This window comes from Sapajus apella, unplaced genomic scaffold, assembly GCF_009761245.1.
Source record: "Sapajus apella isolate SASKATOON/1434 unplaced genomic scaffold, GSC_monkey_1.0 scaffold111, whole genome shotgun sequence".
In the NCBI taxonomy this organism is placed as follows: domain Eukaryota; kingdom Metazoa; phylum Chordata; class Mammalia; order Primates; family Cebidae; genus Sapajus; species Sapajus apella.
In genome coordinates, this window is record NW_022437051.1 from 940217 (window position 1) to 963145 (window position 22929).

At 38.1% G+C, this 22929-nt stretch overlaps 1 long non-coding RNA gene across 1 annotated transcript in view; it reads right to left on the minus strand.

Annotated features, from left to right (window-relative positions):
• Positions 1 to 310: 310 nt before the first annotated feature.
• The window catches only part of LOC116537499, a 33886-nt gene continuing 11267 nt past the window's right edge, over positions 311 to 22929 (minus strand). The window contains exons 2-3 of the long non-coding RNA XR_004263153.1: positions 12178 to 12379; positions 311 to 1943 (exon numbers count right to left, since the gene is read on the minus strand). This is a non-coding gene — a long non-coding RNA (uncharacterized LOC116537499). The remainder of the gene's footprint in view (positions 1944 to 12177; positions 12380 to 22929) is intronic.

Below are 22929 nucleotides of genomic sequence, written 5' to 3' on the forward strand. Positions count from 1 at the left end.
ATCTTGACCAAGCTTTTGAGGCAATGTTTTGACTTGCTAGACTTCCCATTTCTGTCGGGGAATCAACCTCTTTTGTGAACTCGGGCAAAACGTGCCAGGTGATGCCTGAGTAAAAGCACATAAAACTTAAACTCCCTGTGTGAGCTTCTTACTTCCTAAAATCGGAAGAAATGAGAGAGACATACACAGATGAAGAAAGATATTTCGCCATCAGATAAAGAGGAGGTGCTGTATTTGAGTCATTTCTCTAAGAGTATGTTGAGGCATTCATTATGATTCCTACAGAAATGTGAAAATTATTTTTTTTCAAAAAGTTAGGTTATTTTGTCATTTCACAAAGACCCTTCCTAGCTTCTGACATTCCGCTTGGAGGATAACACCAGGAACATGCCACACTTCTAAATTCTTTGTGTTTACCCTCTGAGGTGGTGCCATTATGATTCCTTTTTACAGATGAGTAAAGTGAGACCCGAGAGGTTAAGCAACATGTGTGAGGCCTGCCCAAGAGGTAATTGGAGTTCAGTACTCGTGATGTGGGAGTGCTGCTCTCAAGGCAGTGTTATATTGGGGAAAAAGGAGTAATGGAAGGCCAGGTGGCTGCCACACTTTGTCAGCCTGGGAACTGACAGGGCAGGAAAGGCCTTGAGTAATATTCTGTATGAGCTCACCAACTACTCTCTAGACTGGGTTTAGCAGTATGTTCTTAGAGCTGGTGGTGAATGTGCTTTAGTTTTCCATTCAAAAGGATATCTGTAGCTACGGAATCTTTAAAGATATTTTATACTACCAGGAAATGTCATTGCTAAATGCTGAAGAATTAACTTCTGATCAAAGTCTAGTCTTTAATTTGTGTTTATTTGGCAACGAAATGAAAGTGAAAAAGGTAATGTTATTGAAATCACTCCCATCATTAAAGGCTTTAAATTATTAGCAAGATAGCCTTTCATGAAAATAAGTGATAAAGAGAATTTTAACAAACACAGAGAGGAAAAAATCCGTACAACACCAAATTTTGGAAAAAAAATACATAGCCTTCAATTTTCCACTTTCAAAAAACCATAATTCCCACTTCTATTGTTTAAACCTTTAAAGACATTTAGATTTCATTCATAAATAACACTGAATCTTATATTTTATGAGAAACAAATCTAATGTAGTTTCTTCAAATCACTAACAATCGGGGTTGGCAAATTTCTTATGTAAAGGACAAGATGGCAAATATTTTAGGCTTTGTGGGTAACACAGTCTCTGTCAAACCTTCCCTATCATTGCAGCTCAAAAGCTGTCACTGGTGATATGTTAATAAATGAATGTAGTTGTGTTCCAATAAAACTTTATTTATAAAAACAACTGGTAGGGAAGATCAGGCAGCCAGAATACAGATTACCAGCCTTGGCTTTACGCCATAGAAAAGTCAGGTGCATGTTTTTTACCTCCTTCTAGAAAATAAGAATCTATTTAAAAATCAAATTATTTCTTCAATATAATAATAACCAATAAGATGATTTCTAATAATAACGTCAAGATTTTATCCAATGGCATAGCAAAAGTTCTACAAATTCCCTCTAATTCCAATGTAATTAACATGAATTGTATTTCTCTGTTTTAAATATATGTATATATACTCAGATACAACCAAAGTTTCAGAAAACTGAAGGATACTTTCTAGTCGTCCACACAACTGTGAGATCTGAATAATTCTAGATGCTACATTTGACTTCTTAAATGCTTTTATCACTGTGGCCGGTGAACATATGGACCATCACAGGGCAAGACAAAAATCACACCCATCTTACAGTAAAGTAAGCTATTAAGAAAATCATAAGAAAGAGAAAACGTAGTTACTATTAAGCAGGTGGAAGTGGATCATTATAAAGATCTTCATCCTCATCGTCTTCACCTTGAGTAGGAGAAAGAAGAGGAGCGGTTGGTCTTGCTGTCTCCTGTTGGCAGAAGCAGAAGACAGTCTGCATATGTGAACCTGTGCAGTTCAACTTTGTGTTGTTCAAGGGTCAACTATAATTTTAGGTGACTTTAACTTTGGTTATTATGTATTTATTCAAAATAAATTACTTAACCAAATAAATTAATTAACTGGTCGAGTCTCTCATTTAAAAATAAAATCACAGACAGCTCCATGCGTGGCATCCAGCACTTCCTTTTCATCTTCCTGCTCCCTCCCTCGTGAAAATAGACTCACAGTTAGTATCCAAGCCAAGTTGAAGGACACACCAAACTAAACAGCCTAAAACGCATCTCATTAAATTATGTCCAGGGAAAGAATGAAGAGGAATGAGATGGTGAAAGTGTCTGGCTCGAGTGCGCATGCTCATTTGTCTGTAGCTAGCTTCAGGCTTGGGACACCCAGGTTTCCTGTCCGCCAAGAATAATTAAGAATTTAATGACTTCTTAATGAACGAAAAGTTTGGAGAGTCCTGAACAAATTTATGAGACATGTCACTGCTTTATGTCTAAGATAAATCCTACTAGTAAGTAAAATTCTCTCAGACAACTGGAAAAATCCACTAATGGCTATCAAAAAAATAAACAGTCACAATGAAATATCCTGTTTAGAATCACTGACTGAAGTGCTTCAGTTCTCTTTTAACTAAATGGATTCCTAAAATAAGTATTTCCGAGCGTGAACTATTCCAAGTATATAAATGTACCTAATGACTATGAACAAATTAGTTCTAAAAATGGTTAATTGACCTTTGAATCATGATTTTTTTCCTCTTTTCTACCAAGCAGATAGAATACCATTTTTCTAATGCCACCTCAGAAACTGTCTATTCATCTCAAATCATATCACAGGATTTTGGGGAAAAAAAAAAAAAAAAACACTAGATTTTTCATAACCAGTAAAGGCACTGAAAATAATGTAAAAGTAAGCCTAAATCTATGACAGCTCCAACGTGGATGGGACTTACGCCCTCCTATCGTTTGTGACGGTCAACAGTGTATGTGCACTCAGATTCAGGGCAGTTGTCTCTGGAGGATTATGACAAGAGCTTTGCTGCTAACACGGAAGTCTGCTCTTCCCGTCTTTTCTCTCTGCCCAGCTAGATCCAAGCCACAGCAGCTCAAGAGAACCCAACAGGCTTGGAACTCTATAAATGGAGCAGGACACTCCTTATTCTATTGTGAGTAAAAACGATGTCTGGTGCAGGTCAGAATTCTTAGCTGGGCAGCTCAGCAGAGCCAACATGAAGCAGGGAGAGAGGATTTTAGAGCAAATGGCTAATTACTTAGGGTCCTGGCTCAATTTCCTACTAGATTTACTGCTAATTAATGTTCTCTTCTTCATTTTTACAGATCTAGTTGGTAAACTGGGGACTGTGAGTCACTTTCTGCTTTTCCTTCTGTAACTGTCACCAATTTTTGCTGCTCCATTAGCAAATTGCCCTCCTGAGAAACCCTTTTCTGGAGGTTGGCTGCCTGGGCCATCTCGGTAGTCTTGACCTCGGGGATGACCTTTTGCAAAAGGACTCAGGGCAATAAGCTGTGATCAGTTAAAAACAACAAAATGGGGCTGTAGTGATGGATAAGGTTTCTTTTCTACTTGTTCCCTCTGTCTCCCTTATAAGGAAAGAATATTATTTTTCATGACTCTGTTACTTTTTTTTTCTGTTTCCTGAGCAGTTCATGTCAACAACGCATATTTCTAGGAAAGTGCTCGTCAGGGAAGTAAACGCTTGTGAATTTGAAAATAATAACCTCACAGAGGGCTCATAGACAGCACTGAATGATGAGAGGGAGAGAGAAGAAAATTTTAAATACAATTATTTAGATGTTATGAAGGTTTATAAAGATATCTTATCTTAAGCAACTATTAACTCCCTTGAATAGATAAGAAAATGATGGAGGCTTATTTCCAGGCATTATTTAATACTTCTAGAGAATTGAATTGCTCTTTATGAAAATAATCATAACTGCGATACAAGTTTATCATGCCAGAATTACAGCAAAGTAAACTTGTATCACAGTAGCACCCCTGAGCAGTTTTTAAACATAAACTAAAGAGAGGCTTATTGACCGGTTTGTTTCAAAAATGCATTTGTATGGTGTGTGCGATGTGTTTCCTCTCTGACCCTGCACAACATAAAACTCTCCTCTTAGCCTTGTTGTGAACCGAATGTAATGAGTGCTCAGACATATGAGCTTTTCAACTGAAATAACATGGTTTTGAATCCAAGCTGTATTAAATTTACTTTCTAGAGCCAAGTCTATGAGCCAATGCTGTCAGTTATGAATCCTGGATTAGAAGAAGTTGGAAAGTGGAGCAAGAAATTAATTAAAATAAGGCTGCAAAAATACAGAGGGGAAAACAAAAAAATGTTATTAAAATACTAAGTCTTAAATACTGCCTATGGAAACATAGGCTCCTTCCCTCCCCTCCTCTCCCCTCCCCTCCTCTCCCTTGCCCTCCCCTTCCCTCCCCACCCCACCCGCACTTCCCCTCCTCTCCTCTCCTCTCCTCCTGTCTGTCTGGTTTTACTCACATTATAGAGGGCTCACCCTGGGCTCTATGGACTGCCCAGGGTGAGCCTTCTATAATGTGAATAAAACCACACACACAGGATGGTACCATGCAGATCGTGGATTTTCTCATCCAGCTCATGGGACCAGGTGAGTGACTGAAGACCTGCTACTCTGCCTAAAAAATCAAAGTCCAGTGGTAGTAGGGTACATTATCGTGGGTTTGCCACAAGTCACTTATTTGGGCTGGTTTAAATAAATAAACCAAACTTCAGCTACCTTAAATAAATAAACCCAGCTTCCTGGATTAAATATTTTTGTTTTTGTTTTGTTTTCTTTTGTTTCACCATGAATGTATTGCTCCTGGGATCCTTAATGCAGACTTCAGAAGGACATGGACATCTTTGGAGAAAAGAGTGTGTAAAATTTGCAGGTTTAGGGGGCATTAATATATGAATATTAATGGCACAGCTACAATTAAGACAACAGTGGAAGGTGGCTCAAAAAACAGAAGGAGACTCTGTTTAGGAGAAAGAAAGGAAAGAGAACAAAAGTCTCTTCCTGGTAATCCAGAGAATTCTCCTGGATCTTGTCCAAGACCATCAAAGTGGTACTTCTATGAGTCTGCAAGAACCACAGCATTACTAGGCTTGGATATCTCCTAAAGTAGACACAGCTTAGATCACAACACCCGAGTTCTTTCAAATATCTGGAAAGCCTTCTAAAGAGGGACATACAAATAAGCCCAGACAGTGAAGATGACAATAAACACCTAATTCTTCAATGCCCACACACCAAAGAACATAAATTAGGATCAACACCATCCAGGAAAACATGACCTCACCAAATGAATTAAATAAGGCACAAGGGACCAATCCTGGAGAAACAGAGATATGTGACCTTTTAGACAGAGAATTTAAAATAGGTGTGTTGAGGAAACTCAAATCAACTCAAGATAACACAGAGAAGGAATTCAGAATTCCATCAGACACATTTAACAAAGAGAGTAAAATAATTTTAAAAGAACCAATCAGAAATTCTGGAGCTGAGAATGTAATTGGCTTATTGAAGAATGCATCAGAGCCCTTTAATAGCAGAATTGATTAAGCAGAAGAAAAAAAATGAGTGAGCTTGAAGACAGTCTATTTGAAGATACACAGTCAGAGGAAATAAAAGAAAAAAAATGAAGCCCACCTACAGGATCTAGAAATTAGCCTAAAATGGCAAATCTGAGAGTTACTGGCCTTACAGAAGAGGTAGATAAAAAGATATGAGTAGAAAGTTTATTCAAAGGAATAATAATGAGAACTTCCCAGACCTAGAGAAAAAATATCAATATCCAAGTACAAGAAGGTTATATAAAGTCGAACAGATTTAATCCAAAGAAGACTACTTCAAAGAATTTAATAATCAAACTCCCAGAGGTCAAGGATAAAGAAAAGAGAAAATAAACAAATAATGAAGCTCCCATATGTCTGGCAGCAGGCTTTTCAGTGGAAACCTTATGGACCAGGAGAGAGTGGCATGACATGTTTAAAGTGCTGAAGGAAAAAAAAAAAGGAAAAAGAGAACACTTTTACCCTGGAATAGAACATCCAGTGATAATATCCTTCAAACATGAAGGGGAAATAAAGACTTTCCCAGACAAAAGTTGAGGGATTTCATCAACATCAGACCTGTCCTACAAGAAATGCTAAAGGGAGTACTTCGACAAGAAAGAAGAGAACATTAATGAGCAATACACAATTGCCTGAAGGTATAAAACATGGTGGTAATAGTAAGTACATGATAATCACAGAATATTATAGCACTGCAACTGTAGTATGCAAACTACTCTTATCCTAAGTAGAAAGATGAAAAAGAACAAACAATGAAGCAATAAAAAATAATAACTTCAAAACTTTTCAAGACATAGTCAGTACAATGGGATGTAACAAAGAAAGTTAAAAAAAAAAAAGTTGAAAAGCCAAGGGATGAAGATAAGTCATAGAATTTTTATTAGTTTTCCTTCGACTTGTTTGTGTGTGTATCTGAACAGTGTTAAGTTGTTATCAGCTGAAAATAATTGGTTATAAGATAGTATTTGCGAGCTTCATGGTACCCTCAAACCAAAAAACATACAATGGAGACATAAAAAATAAAAAGGAAGAAACTAAATCATATTACCAGAGAAGTCATCTTCACTTCAGGAAAACAGGAAGGAAAAAAAGAAGAAAGACAAGACCAAAAAACAACCAGAAAACAAATAACAAAATGGCAGAAGCAAGTCTTTACTTATCAATAAGAACATGAATATAATTGGACAAAACTTAGACAGAGAGTGGTTGAATGGATGAAAAAATAAGCCCCATTGATCTGTTGCCTACAGGAAGCACTCTTCACCCATAAAGATACACATAGACTAAAAATAATGGATGGAAAAAGATATTCCATGTTAACAGAAACCAAAAAAGAGCAGGAGTCTCTATACTTATATCAGACAAAATAGATTTCGAGGCCAAAACTATAGGTAGAGACGCAGAAAGTCACTATGTAATGATAAAGAAGACAATTCACCAAGAGAATATAACAACTGTAAATATATCTGCACCCAACCATGTCGCACCCAGATACATAAAGCAAGTATTGTTGGAGATAAAGAGAGATGTAAGCCCCAGTACAGTAGTAGCTGGAGACTTCAACATCCCGTGTTCAGCATTGGACAGATCTTCCAGACAGAAGAATCAACAAATAAACATTAGACTTCATCTGTGCTAGAAACCAAATGAACCTAATGGATATTTACGGAACGTTTCATCCAACAACTGCGGAATACAGCCTTTTTCTCGGCACAGGCATCATTCTCAAGGATAGACCGTATCTTAGGTCACAAAACAAGTCTTAAGACACTCAAGAAACTTGAAATCATATCAAGCATCTTCTCTGACCACGGTGGAATAAGACTAAGAATCAATAACATGAGAAACTTTGCAAGTTATACAAACACATGGAAATTATACAATATGCTCCTGAATAAACAGTATGTCAATGAAGAAATGAAGAAGGAAATTAAAAACTTAATGAAACAAACACAACATACAAAAACCTATGGGATATAGCAAAAGCGGTAATAAGAGAGAAGTTTATAGTTATCAGTGCCTACATCAGAAAAAGAAAAGAAATTTCAAATAAACAACACAATGATGCATCTTAAAGAACTACAAGAGCAAGAGTAAACCAAACCCAAAATTAGTAGAAAAATAAAAAATGAAAAAGATCAGAGAAGAAATGAAATTGAAATAAAAACTACAAAAGATCAATGAAACAAAAAGTTGGTTTTTTGAGAAGTTAAACAAAATTGACAATATTTTAGCCAGAGTAACTAAGAAAATAAAGAGAGAAGCTACAAATAAATAAAATCAGAAATGAAAAAAGAGACATTACAACTGATACTGCAGAAATTCAAAATATCATTAGTGGCTACTATGAGCAACGATATGCCAATAAATTGGAAAATCTAGAAGAAATAGATGAATTCCTAGACAGATACGACTGACCAAAATTGAACCAGAAAGAAATCCAAAACCTAAACTGATCAATAACAAGTAATGAGATTGAAGCTGTAATAAAAAGTCTCCCCGAAAATAAAAGCCGAGGACATAATGGCTTTACTGCTGAATTCTACCAAACATTTAAAGAATGAATACCAGCCCTATCTGAAAAATAGAGAAGGAGGGAAACATGTTCTGTTCTATGAGGCCGGCATGCTGATACCAAAACCAGATGAAGACATATCAAAAATAGGGAAAACTACAGACTGATATCTCTGATGGATATTGATGCAGAAATTCTCCAAAAAATACTAGCAAACTGAATTCAACAATATATTAAAAAGATCATTCACCATGACCAAATGGGATTTATCCCTGGGATGCAAGTTTGGTAGCATACACAAATCAGTGCGATACATCATGTTAATATAATGAAGTACAAAAATTATATGATCATTTGATAAAATCCAACATCTCTTCATGATAAAAATCATACTGAATGGAGAAAAACTGAAAAGAAATCCTTTCCTCTAAAACCTGGAACATGACAAGGATTCCCACTGTTGCCACTGTCATTCAACATAGTACTGGAAGTCCTAGATAGAGTAATCAGACAAGAGAAAGATATAAAGGCTACCCAAACTAGAAAGGAAGAAGTCAAATTATCCTTGTCTGTAGATGATATGATGTTATATTTGGAAAAACCTGAAGACTCCGCCAAAAAAAAACATGAAAAAACTGTTAGTACGGATAAATCAGTCAAGTTGCAAGATACCAAATCAATATACAAAAATCAGTAGTATTTCAAGAGAAATCCAGCTATTACGAAGGCTGGAAAAATCCTAAATTACCTTCAAGGATCACATTTGCCCTGAGAATTGGTTTCAGCATTCAGTGTACCCAGAATGTTTAGATTATTCAGATATTCATGTCAGAAGCTAAGGGGTCTTAGAATGCCTGTAGACTATTAGGGACTCAATAAATGCTTGACTCTGCTGAGAGATGACGGTGATGCTAAGGACAGATATTAATAGCAATAAAAAGCAAAAGCTGAAAAACGAGCTTGGCAATATACTATATCTTGATTAGTAAATTACAGTTCACCCAGATTTCACTGCTGCTAATGAGTCTTAGCATCTCTCAGCTAAATGACACATCTAAGGTCACTTGTAAACCTTTGCATGGTTACTATAAAACATTCCCGGAAAATAGATATGAGCAACGGTGTCATCTGTTATTACACAGCCAAAGGAGAAAATATTTAGTTCATTGACTGTAGTTGGGTCCTTACTTTGACACCTAAGGAAAAGACATAGTCGTGTGAGTCTCAAAACCTTTGGTAGCACAGGAGTAAGAGACACTCTTTAGGGCCTTTTTCTTGCAAACAAAAATGACATGGGCACTCAAGTCAGGCATGCGTTGCTTCCAATCCTTCTCAACAATTAAAATCTATGCCATCATGGGCAACTCACTTTATTTCATGAGTTACAATGTCTTCGTCTGAAAGGTAAATACAATAATGGTTAACTTGCAATGTCATTGGGAAGATTAAACAGTGTGATGTGTAATATAATGCCTAAGAAATAGTAGACAGTCAAGAAAGGCCACAGGTCTTCACATAATGGGAGTAGATACCATAAAATTGGAGAAGAAACATTTATATGTCAAAAATACTTCTCTTATGATTTTACTCAAAATAGATTACAGATGTTCTAAGAAGCTAGTAAGTCCTTGAAAATTAATTGCAAGCCACCCTGAGCTTAAAGGAAGAATTTTTCAGTGAAAGGGAAAGTTTCACTTTGAAATAATGCAGACTAATTAGACCATCTTTCCATATTACTTAAGAACCAACTGATATAATCAGGAGAAAGCATCCATGTGGGCGGTTTATTTTTCAAAAAAAAAAAAAGATATGAATATGTGGTGAAAATTGTTTATTTTAAATAAAAATATTTATCTCCGTAGTTAGGATATAAATGAGCATACTTAATATAAGACATTTTCTCCAGATTTCAATCGCTACAAATAAAACCGTATTATTCTTCATTGTATTAACTCCTTTTTGCCTTACTATTATTTTGTCACTGCCACTACTGTGATGAATTTAAATAACTTGTAGGAAACTAGGAACACATGCTGAATATAGTTTCTTAATCATTTTATGAAAACATTTTAACAACTAAATATATCTAAAATTTTAATCAAATATGTTGCTCATATTCCTGAATTTCTAAAATGGATCTTCCTTTTAGAGTTCTAATTTTCCCCATTCCAGGCAAGGCTGCCCTTGCCCATAAGTAGGGTGAGAAGCCATCTCCTCTCTCACGTAATGAGGAGGGCTGCCACCCAGGAAGGTCCTCTTTGTCTAAAATTCTCTCCTAGTGTTAAACTTTTGACTTCTGTATTGATGCTGACTAGGGAAGCACTAATGTTATCTTCAAGGCATTACACACTGAGCCATCATGGGCCCTTTCCTACCAAAGTGTGAGACCTGAGGAAATGGATTTGGCAGGGAAGGAAAGACGGAAAGACCAGCAGTGGATGCTGCAGGCAATGGGCAAGGGCAGGTCCTGCTCAGGAGCACAGGACTTCCTGCAGGGAAGAGCCCAGTACCCTGTGATATGGCTGGACGGACCTGAAGGAAACCCAGTCTACTTCACAATTCAGCCTTGGGCCAAAGCAGAGCCACTGATGTCCTTCCTTCCCGCAGCCCAGAGTTCATTGATATATCTGCCTTGTCTCAGGTGGGTGGGAATGTGAGTGCCACCCATGTCTGCCTCCTTTCCCTGAAACTAAGCTCACAGCTTGGTGCTCAGTCTAATTACTTGACTAGGCCTGTAAACCTTAACAGTTACTGTGGATTAACATCATTGAAAAATGGAGCTATTTAGCTGCAAGAAATCTATAACCTACTTTGTGTTCAGCCTCTAGGCAGTAAGAGCCTCCTGACAATTCTAAGTAGTAGCCTTGACCCTTTTCTTACAGAGCTTTAGATAAGGAGATTTGAAAGCTTCTCTATTCAGCCTTTTACTTCCTTATTTCCAGGAAAACATTCTTACCAAAAAAAAAAAATCCTTCTAGTACAATTTAAACCAATTTCTTTTTGTCTGGAGGTCAAGTGAAACCAGGTAAATTGCTTGAGAGTATAAACCTTACAGGCTTATGGGACGCTCATAGTATTGGGAAGATCCTTGGAGACCATTTAGTTCTCCTTTCTTTTGCAGCTAAGGATTAAAATACAGGGATGTATAGTAACTTGAGCAAACACACAGTCAATTAATCATAGATCTCATCAGCTTTAATCATATGCAAATATAAATAATTCTAAGCCATTAAAAACTTATTGGAATTATGAAGCTGGTAAAATAAAGAAAAATAGAGTAAAACAAAGAAAAATAGTAAAATAGAGAAACTCAAACAATCTGAACAGGTTTGATCAGGACTCGGACTACCTGGGTTCTATTCCTGGCTCTGCCACTTATTAGTGTGATCTTAGGGAAGTTATTTCATCTGCCCTTCAGTTTACTCATCTGTAAAATGGTGTCAGTGATAGCACCAACCATAGAGAACTGTTATAAAGATTAAGTGAGCTTAGGCGTGGTAATAATAGCTAATGTGTTTTTACATGTCCAGCGTCTTTTCAATTGCTCCGTCTGTATTAAATTTTCACAGCAAATCCTTGATGCAGATACTATGGTTCTCCTCATTCTATAGACAAGAAAATGAAGGAACTTATGAAAGCAGCAGGTACATAGTGAGTGATCAATAAACCTTAGTTGAGGACATCATCACCGTTGTCATCAGCATTATTATTTGGTGATTTACATGAAGATTATACTTCAAACTTTCTTGAGCAGATTGGTTTGCTTTTATGGTACTTTCAACCCAGAGTTGCTGGCAGCTCAGAATAAGGAAACAATTAAAAGAAAATCTCACCTAAAAAAAAAATTGCCTGCCCAAAGAAAAGCCACAAACAGAATCCCAAAGCCAAATGTAAATGACATCGACATTACCCACCCTTTGGAATCGTCTCCACAATACTCCCTTTCATTATGTAGATAATACACACACACACACACACACACACACACACACACACGCGCGCGCGCGCGCGCGCGACACTTTCCCCCACTCACCAATGAAAACCACAAAAATTTCAATAAGTTACTGTAGTACTAAAGGTCATGAAACACTTGAAATTCGCATATTTTTTTTTCTGAAATGCTCTTGTGACTCTTGACAACTCATTAAGGATCCAGGCATGCCCAGACTGGGCCTACATGATTGGCAATGAGCAGCTTTCACTGGCTGCCTCTTAGAATGCATCAACCACAGGTGTGGACTGGTCAGTCTAGAGCGGGAGTGCATCCCTGCAGACAGACGACGTTGGTGAGACTTCCTGCCATTCCTTGCTGGCTTTTATTTTGAGATATAGGGCTGTAACCCAAAGCGTGCAAGGATTAGAGATGTCATTTTATGTCCATTTTAAGACAGGATACAACAAAAACCCAGAATAGCTATAGCATCGTTTGTCTGATGTGACGCTTAGAAGGGAAGATGCACCAGTCACATCAAACAATCGCCTTTTCAGGTAGGTTTTCCTTATCCACTCAAGCTGGCAGCCGTTCTTACTGGGAATTTCATAAGCTGCACAACATACTTTTTGCAAGAGAACACTTCTTTCCCACAAATGGGTAAATGTTACTTTGAATGGATGAGTATGACTTAGAAACTCCTGGGATACCAGAAAAAGAAAGCTAAGAGGATTAGAATGGGTAACTCAACTAGCTCAAACCCAGTTTCCAAATGGTTATACCTACTTAACACTTAATGAGTTATTTTAGAAAGTTTGCAGTAAATTTAATTTTCAAAGACTGACCAATTTCAAACAGTATGCTCATACAAAGAATAAACAGTAAGAAATGTGTTGAGTAGTTGGCATTGTATTATAAAGAGGATTCTTGCAGAATACAAAAATTTCACAATAATACATTACTTTCATTTATTAAATATTCCCTATATTTCAGGAAAATCGCTTTGTGCTTTATATATGATGGTTCATCTAGTCCATTAAGCAAAAGTAAGAACATTAGGTTGAGAAGAACTAAAGTATGCTGCCTACATCACATAACAAGAAAGGGTCATACCCAGGATTGAAACTTTTCTTACCTTGATTCTAAAGATTGCATTCTCCCCTAATGTTCATTCTCACAATGAGGGGAACACATTCTCTGAAGGTATCTGCCTATAGGCTAGAGCACATGCCAAACACAGGCTTAATGTGGTACGACTTTCCAACATTTTACGACAGCTATGGGGAGACAGCTTTTTAAGTGTATAAAATTTTAAAATAGTCCATCAAAGGTGTTTCTGCAAAATTCCCACTTCTTAGTTCCAGACAATGTAAATCTTTGTTTTCTTATAAACACTGGGAACATGAAAAGGTTATATGTAAAGGAGGATTTGAAAAGCTGGTGACTCGTGTGTTCAACTGATGCCCAAGTGGAAATGTTAGTACTTCTGATTTCTTAGAGAGTGAGTGGAGGATCATAAATTGGTAATTAAATGAGTGTTTTAATGTTAAGGCCTTTTTAGTTTTAGAAAACAACATTAGATGCCACAAACCAGGTCAATCTCATAACTGATTAACAAAATATATATTGACTATGTTAAGCTTTGTTTCTTAACAGAGGATGATCCTTGATAACTCACAAACACTAAAAATTTTAAGGCCTATGATTTTCATGTTATTCTCCACTTGGTATCTTTAAGGTAAAACAATTTTTTAAAATATACTTTCAAATGATAACAGGCTTGGCAGATAAACACTGCAAGCTTAAAGTACAGTATCGATACCAAAAAATGCCACAGGCATCTGAATCAGCCCAAGTGAGATACATGGTGCAGATGGAATACTGTGCAGCCATAAAAAGAATAAAACCACATCCTTCACAGCAACATGGTTGGAGCTGGAAGCCATTGTCTCATGGCGTTAATTAACGCAAAAGCAGAAAATCAAATACCACATGTTCTCATTTACAAATGGGAGCTAAGCAATGGGAACATATGGAGATAAACATGGAAACGGTAGACATGGGGACTCCAAAAAAGGGGCGGCGGGAGAGAGAAAAGAGTTGAAAATCTACCTTTTGGGTATTGTCTTCACTATTTAAGTGATGGGTTTAATAGAAGCCCAAACACCAGCCCTACACAATATACCCTTAACAAATTTGTACATGTACCCCTGAAACTAACTTTTTTTGGAAAAGAGAGATACCTGGAGTGGTTGCTGATTCTCTCACAGTGTACTCACAGCAGGAGAATGACCCATTGCCTTGGACACCACAAACATTGAAACAGCAAGACATAAGATACACCTCCAAGCTCATTGAAAATATTAATCATATTATTGTGAAGATTAGAATGAGTAGACATCTTGATGTTTATAATGCAAAAAAGGAAAAATAAATTACTCTGAGCAATAATTCTATGAAATTGTCGTTCTTGCAACAAGTTTAAAACAAATCATGGACATTTGAGGGGGAAATCAACAGATTGTTTACCGTTAAAAAAGAGAGAGAGGTCTTAGCTAGGGCCAAGACGAAGAAGAACACATCAAACTATACACTGTAAAATGCTAAGGATCTGTCTGATGACCATCTTCAGAATCACCTTGAAAGGTGACATGAAATAAGAGAAAATTAGGTAAAGTCCTATCCTTTAGATGGGAAAAAACTTCTTTTGGCAAAAAAGGGACGGCAAAACTAAAGAAAACAAATTACTTGTCTCACACAACATCACCAAACAATGCAATTTCAAATGTCCACGAGTACAGTTGAATTGGCTGAGAGATTTTAGAGTCTTAAGTAAGTTAATGTATATGATATTTTTTATTTGCTTACTACATGTACAATGATTTTATCTATAAAGATATGTTAATTAAGAATGTTTACAGCTTTTTTTTCGGTTTTAAAAAGATACACACCTATGTGAATTTTTTTTTTTTTTTCAATCTAGTATGATTTACTAGAATGTACAGATGTCTGCAGGGATAGGGGAAAATCTACCAGTGTTAAAACTCCATGAGTTATTGCTTATATTAAAGCCATAGGAAACTCTGCTTTTGCCAGTGACTACTGCAATTACTCACCAAGAACCCTTCTTTCAAATGGTTTTGTTCATGATATTTCTCAGTTTGTTCTTTGAGTTAGGAAAATAAAAAACTCCACAATAAAAAAAATACTAGTTTGCATATGTATTTCTTAGAAAAATTGAATTAAAATGGAAATGTACTTTGGAATCTTTCCCTACTACATATTTTCTGGTAGAATCAGAAGGAGATGTTGAACAGAATTTTTGAACTGAGATTTATTCATTATTTGTCTTTGTGGAGTGTAAGAAAGATAAGAAAAAAAAAAAAAGAATAAAATCTTGGAAAACGTGTTTGTTGACCCAAAGCTGGCCTGTTCAGACCTATTCTTAAGGTTGAATGCCCTGAATCAAGGTATGCATCAACTGTCCATGGCTAGATTGCTTTAGGGCTGAAAAATTGGATGAAGAAATTTGAACTCGGAGATTATGAATTATTGCTGACTCTTGATTTGATGCATGTTAAAATGTTTGTGATAAAACTTAAAAAGTGAAACAAACCATATTGCATGAATGCAGACTGTGAATGAGGTGTCTGTAAGACATAGTAGTAAAATCTGATGAACGTATTGGAGACTCTTGCAGTAAAGACACCTGCAGTTGGCTGTACATCTAGTGCTCGACTTACGACCATGGTCGGGCCTGCAGACCGGTCGTAACACGATTTGGTCGTAAGTTGAGTAGGCTATATGCACAGTTGAAATGGTGTACGTGGAGATGGTAGTGCTGCTGGAAGCTGGTCTGCACTGTTGTATGCCCAGCTGGGCAACGTTTGCGCTGCCAGACACGGAGCAGTCGTGGCTAGCAATAGTGGTCGTAAAGTCGAATGGTCGTAAGTTGCATAGGTGGTAAGTCGATCAATTTGTATTGACACATGTGACCTAAGAGACATCGTTAATGAATGTCTTCAGCAGTGTCCTTAAAACACCAAGAGGCATGAAACTCAAATGCCCTCAGAGAGACATAATGACTGCTGTCTAAAGGCCTTTACCTTTCTTGGAGGACTGGGATCAGCTGAATTTTGTCCTAAGGTCACCAGTTGGTAACCCTGCATTCCAACAGGCCCCAGGCCTGCCAGCTTTTTGGGCATCTCTCTTCGGTCATTATTGTGACTTAGGTTAGAAAGTAACAGAAAATGTTTGCTGACCCTTGGTGTCACACGTTCTGAGGACCCTAATTCGCCTAATAGGCAATTGACATCACCTCTTATGTGAACTAGGGTCCTCAGCACGCGTGACACCAAGACAGAACAGAGTCAGCCTGGATTACCAACTTGTTATTCAGAATTAGCTCTGTGTACGAAGGGACGATTTGCTGAAATTGCCAGTAAAATTTGCATTTAAATGTATTGTCTTTGAAAAAGGACATTTGATGAAATCAACCACTGTTCATCTATTATCCAACAAGAAAATTTAGTGTTGATTTCTTTTGCCTTTCTGAAGATAAATAATGAAAAATTTTATGTCAGTGAATGACACCTTTGAATGGGATGCAAAATGCCTATGTTTTAAACCATCAAGTACCTTCAGTTTTTATGACCTTAGTGATCTTTTCCCCTCATTCCTGTTATAGTGTCTCAGAGGAAATGCCTGAGAACACAGCGAACTCCATACTGACGTAAAGACCTGTGGTAGTAGAAACGCAGCCATGAGGCAGACTAAGCGTGGGAATATTTCTCATGGAATGGGGACAGAGCACAGGATAAGGTGAAAAGAAATAATACCGTCTGGCCTGGCACGGTGGCGCATGCCTGTAATCCCAGCACTCTGAGGGGCTGAGACAGGTGGATCACCCGAGGTCAGGAGTTTGAAACTAGCCTGGCCAACATGGCAAAATCCCATCTATACTAAAAATACAAAAGCCGGGCGTGGTGGCACATGCATGTAATCTCTGTTACTCAGAAGGCTGAGGCACGAGAATTGCTTTAACCCGGGAGGCAGAGGTTGCAGTGAGCCGAGATCATGCTTACTTCAACCTGGGCAACAGAGAGAGACTCTGTCTCAAAAAAAAGAAAAAGAAAAAAGAAAAAAAAAGAAATAATGCCTTCCATAATTCATGTGATCCTTCATACACATTAGAATCCTGTAATAAAATCCTGTACTACTTGTCTCAAAAAATAAATCAAAGTGTGTTTACTGCCATTTAGTCAATGTTAAGGGAGCATTTCATTTGCGACCCAAAATTTTTTACTGATAAGCTGCCATCACAGAATGACTTCAAGTCTAGCTAGGGCCTTTACTGAAATAACTTCTAATATGTGTTTTATACAATCTTAGTTCACTCCATGCTTTATATATACAAACATATCTGTAATCTGATTATGATAATCTGATAAAGATAATCTGTCTTTTTCGCCTACTTTCTGTGTTTTACACCCTCACAGCTAAGCTAACATCAGCTTTAAAAGTATGAGCCACAGTTCCACTGAACATTAACGTTTTAATTGTTTTCCCTCCCCTCTTTACATGAGTGGCATTGATTTCACGTGATTTTTAAAATAATTGCTACTTTATCGCCTGTGTATGTGTTTGTTGTGGGGGTGAGGTGGGCGATGTTAGTATCCTATATGGGCATCATCTGTCAATCTCAAATTTTATTAGACAATCGTGAAAGGGTGTGCTGTTTTGTTTAAAAGTTTATATGTTTAGTTATTCATTATTGGATTTAAAGAAATCTTAAGATGTCTCTAAGTTGAAGAAAAATTGGGTAAACTTCTTACCATTAAAATGATGATTAATGGTTTTAACTGGCCCCATTTACCCAGTTGCAGAATCACTACATACTATTCTGAATGTAATGTTTGATTAAAGAGATGAGTCAAACCCTCTTATTTGTTGGTGTAGTTAGAGCAATCACTATTGATGGCTCACCACTACTAGGCAATCCTACCCATGAAGAAGAACTCACAGCTCCTCAATTCAGGGTTTCCAGTGGGTTTTGTGGAGACTACCCTTTCCTTTCTTCTCTTATATAAATGCTTATCATTTAATGTTTACTTATTTATTTACTACACCTCATGAAATGTATTGGTCATAATCTTTCATTCACAACACATCATCAACCTCTTAGATGTAGGACCTTTCTTTATAGAGTTTGTGGGTTTATTTGTTTTCTAATATATTTATTCTTAATTCTATAAGCAACAATCCCCAAAGGACTATGTAATCCAAGAGCTATAATAGACTACCAAAAATACTTTTTCCTAAGTGGTTCTCCCAATCCCACATCCCTGCCTTTTCTCTAAAAATAACTAATACCTGAATTTTATATCTATTTCCTCCTTGTTCTTTATGTAGATGGCTTACTGCATGTATCTGACGCCTAAAACATATTGTTTAGTTTTACCTGGTTGTGAATTTTTAAAAAAGGATATCAAACTAAGTTGTCTTTTAAGACTTACTTTATTGATTCAGCAAAATGATACTAATGTTTATCTGTGCTGTTGCATGTAACTAAATACATTCCTTTGTGGAAAGACACCATAATTTATATATTTTCTGTCTATGTGTATTTGTATTATTTCCATTTTATTCCTTTATGATCAGTGCTATTGTGTACATATTTTGGGGGACACATATACTAAGCTTTTCCTTTAATTGAAACTTGGAGTAGAATGCAAATGTCAGCTGTATATTGTTTTCCAAAGTAGTTACACCAGTTTATATTTCCACCATCGAAGTAAAAGAAAATCCTGGATACACACTCCATCCAATGCTTGATATGGCCAGTCTGCCTTATTTTGCTATTCAAAGGTAAAGTTGACATTGTCTGCTTACTTTGCACTTCCTTCATTATCAATAAAGAGAAAGTCAAATTGTCACAGTTTGCTGATATGACTGTATACCTAGAAAACCCTAAAGACTCATCTGAAAGTTCCTAGAACTGGTAAATGAACTCAGCAAAGATTCAGGATACAAAATAAGTACCCAAATCAGTAGCTCTGCTACACACCAACAGCATCCAACCTGAGAATCAAATCAACAATTCAACCCCTTTTATAATAGCTGTCAAAAAGTAAAGTAAGGCTAGGCAGGGTGGCTCACACCTGTAACCCCAGCACTTTTAGAGGCCAAGGTGGGCGGATCACAAGGTCAGGAATTTGAGACCAGCCTGACCAACATGGTAAAACCCTGTCTCTACTAAAAATACAAACATTAGCCAGGCGTGGTGACACACACCTGTAATTCCAGCTACTCAAGAGGCTGAGGCAGGAGAATTGCTTGAACCCAGGAGGCGGAGATTGTAGTGAGCCAAGATCACACCATTGTACTCCAGCCTGGGTGACAGAGTGAAACTCAGTCTCAAAAAAAGAAAAAAAAAAGTAAAATAAAATACGTAGGAATATACCTAACCAAAGAGGCCTCTACAAGGAAAACTACAAAACACTGCTGAAAGAAATCACAGATGACACAAACAAATGGAAACACATCTCATGCTCATGGATGGGTAGAATCAATATTGTGAAAATGACTATACTTCCAAAAGCAGTTCATAAATTCAATGCAATTCCCATCAAAATACTAACATCTTTCTTCACAAAACTAGAAAAACAATCCTAAAATTTATATGAAACCAAAAAAACGAGCCTGCATAGCCAAAGCAAGATTAAGCAAAAAGATCAAATCTGGTAGCATCACATTAGCTGACTTCAAACTATACTATAAAGCCATAGTCACCAAAACAGCATGGCACAGGTATCAAAATCGGCATATAGACCAATGGAACAGAATAGAGAATCCAGAAATTAAGCCAAATACTTACAGTCAACTGATCTTCAACAAAGCAAACAAAAACAGGTGGGGAAAGGACACCCTATTCAACAAATGTTTCTGGGATAATTGGCAAGCCACATATGGAAAAGTGAAACCGGATCTTCATCTCTCACCTTGTACCAAAATCAATTCAAGATTGATCAAGAACTTAAATCTAAGGCCTGAAACCATAAACATTCTAAAAGACAACGTTGGAAAAAACTCTTCTAGACATTGATTTAAGCAAAGACTTCATGAACAAGAAGCCAGAGGAAAATTCAACAAAAACAAAGAAAAATAGATGTAACTTAATTAAACTAAAAAACTTCTGCACAGCAAAAGATATAATCAGCAGAGTAAACAGACAACAGTGTAGGGGCAAATCTTTACAATCTATATTTCTGACAGAGGACTAATATCTAGAATCTACAAAGAATTCAAACAAATCAGCAAGAAAAAAAAAAAAAAAAGCAGGAACTTGATCCAAGATGGCCATTTAGGAGCAGCTCAGTATTGCAGCTCCCAGTGAAAGTGCAGAGGGTGAGTGGACGCTGCATTTTTATTGCCCACAGACTAGGAAATTCCCAGGCGGAAGAGCTCCACGGTCACCAGCGCAGCTGTTTCGGCCAGCGCGGCTATGCCGGCCGGTGCCGCTGCTTTGCCTCGCGTGGCTTCTTTGTCGGCGCCCCGGAGCAGCGGTTCTCCATACAAAATACACCAGTCCGGGTGCCCTTTTGGCTGGCGACTGGAGCCACGGGAAGTCGCCCATTTGTCTGTTTAAAAAGGGGACCGAGCGGGGAACCAGGACAGTAGATTCCAGGGCAAAAAAAAAAAAAAAAGCGCCACAAATCTCAGTGCCGCTGTTTAAGCCAGCGCAGTGAGTGGCCGCAGGGGAAAACAAACAGACCCCGGCGCCTCTTCAACTGGCGACTGGAACACCAACTTAAAAAAGGCTCTGAGGCAGGGAGCCAGGCGATCAGGCTCGGCTGGTCCCACCCCCACAAAAGAACAGCAACCAGAAACTCTGGATTGAGACTTTCACAGCAAGTGCAGCTGAACCCGGGACGGTCCAGCTCTGTGGGGGAGGGGCGTCCGCCATTACCGAGGCAGCCCGCCACGACGGAGGTATTCGGCCAATGCTGAGGCAGCCCGCCGTTGCCAAGGCAACCCGCCACTGCGGAGAGACTCCGCCTCAACAGAGGGGGGCCACCATCGCCAAAGCAGTTCTAACTACACCGATATAAACAGGACTGCAGGGAAGTTCACTCAGCAGCAGGGCGGAGCCCACAGCAGCTCAGCAAAGCCTCTACAGGCCAACAGTGACTAGGCTGCCTCCTTGCAGGGCAGGGCAGGTCTGAAGGAAAAACAAAAGAAGGCAGCAGCATAACGGAAACTCATAAATAAAGCCCTAAATCCCTGGGACAGAGCACCTGGGAACAAAAAGCAGTTTATGAGTTCTGCTGCAGCAGACCTAAACGTACTTGCCCAGCAGCTCTGAATGAACAACAGAGCTCACAGCTCACCATTTGAGCTCCTATAAAGAAGAGACCGTCTCCTCAAGCAGCTCCCTGACCCTATATATCCAAAGAGACACCACATAAATGAGAGATCAGATTGACACTAGGTGGGTATCCTTCTGGGACAAAGATAGCAGAAGAAGAAAACTGGTAACAACCCTTACTGTTCAGCAGCTGCTGCAGGTGAACCCCAGGCAAGCAGGGCCTGGAGTGAACCTCAGCAGACCTACAGTAGGGGGGCCAGACTGTCAGAAGGAAAACCAAGAAACAGAAATAACCTCATCATCAACAAACAGACCGTCAATCTGAAAGATTTGAGACCCAATCTGAAAGCCAGCAACTACAAAGTCGACAGGTGAATAAATCCTTAAAGATGGGAAGAAACCAGTGCAAAAAGGATGAAAACACCCGAAACCAGAACACCTCTCCTCCTAAAAGGGATCACAACTCCTCACCAGCAAGGGAACAAGGTTGGAGGGAGAACGAGTGTGATGAAATGACAGAATCAGACTTCAGAAGGTGGGTAGTAAGAAACTTCTGTGAACTTAAAGAACATGTTCTAACCAAATGCAAAGAAACTAAGAACCTTGAAAAAAGATTTGATGAAATGCTAACGAGAATGGACAAAATAGAAAGGAATGCAAGTGAATTGATGGAGCAGAAAAACGCAACACGAGAACTTCGCGAAGCATGCACAAGTATCAACAGCCAAATTGACCAAGCAGAAGAAAGGATATCAGAGGTCGAAGATCAACTCAATGAAATAAAACGGGAAGGCAAGACTGGAGAAAAAAGGGTAAAAAGGAATGAACAAAATCTTCAAGAAATGTGGGACTATGTGAAAAGACCTAATCTACGTTTGATAGGCGTACCTGAATGCGACGAAGAGAATGAATCCAAGCTGGAAAATACTCTTCAGGGTATTATCCAGGAAAACTTCCCCAACCTAGCAAGGCAGGCAAACATTCAAGTCCAGGAAATACAGAGAACACCACAAAGATATTCGTCAAGAAGAGCAACCTCAAGGTACATAATCGTCAGATTCACCAGGGTTGAAAAGAAGGAGAAATTACTAAGCGCAGCCAGAGAGAAAGGTCAGGTTACTCACAAGGGGAAGTCCATCAGACTCACAGCAGATCTCTCAGCAGAAACCCTACAAGCCAGAAGAGAGTGGGTGCCAATATTCAACATTCTTAAAGAAAAGAACTTTCAACCCAGAATTTTACATCCAGCCAAACTAAGTTTCATAAGTGAAGGAAAAATAAAATCCTTTGGGAACATGCAAGTACTCAGAGATTTCGTCACCACCAGGCCAGCTCCACAAGAGCTCCTGAAAGAGGCTCTACACTTATAAAGGAACAACAAGTACCAGGTCAACAAAAGGGCAAAACAGACAGCTAGCACCAAAATGGCAGTATCAAATTCACACATAACAATATTAACCCTAAATGTAAATGGACTAAATGCCCCAATCAAAAGACACAGGCTGGCAAATTGGATAAA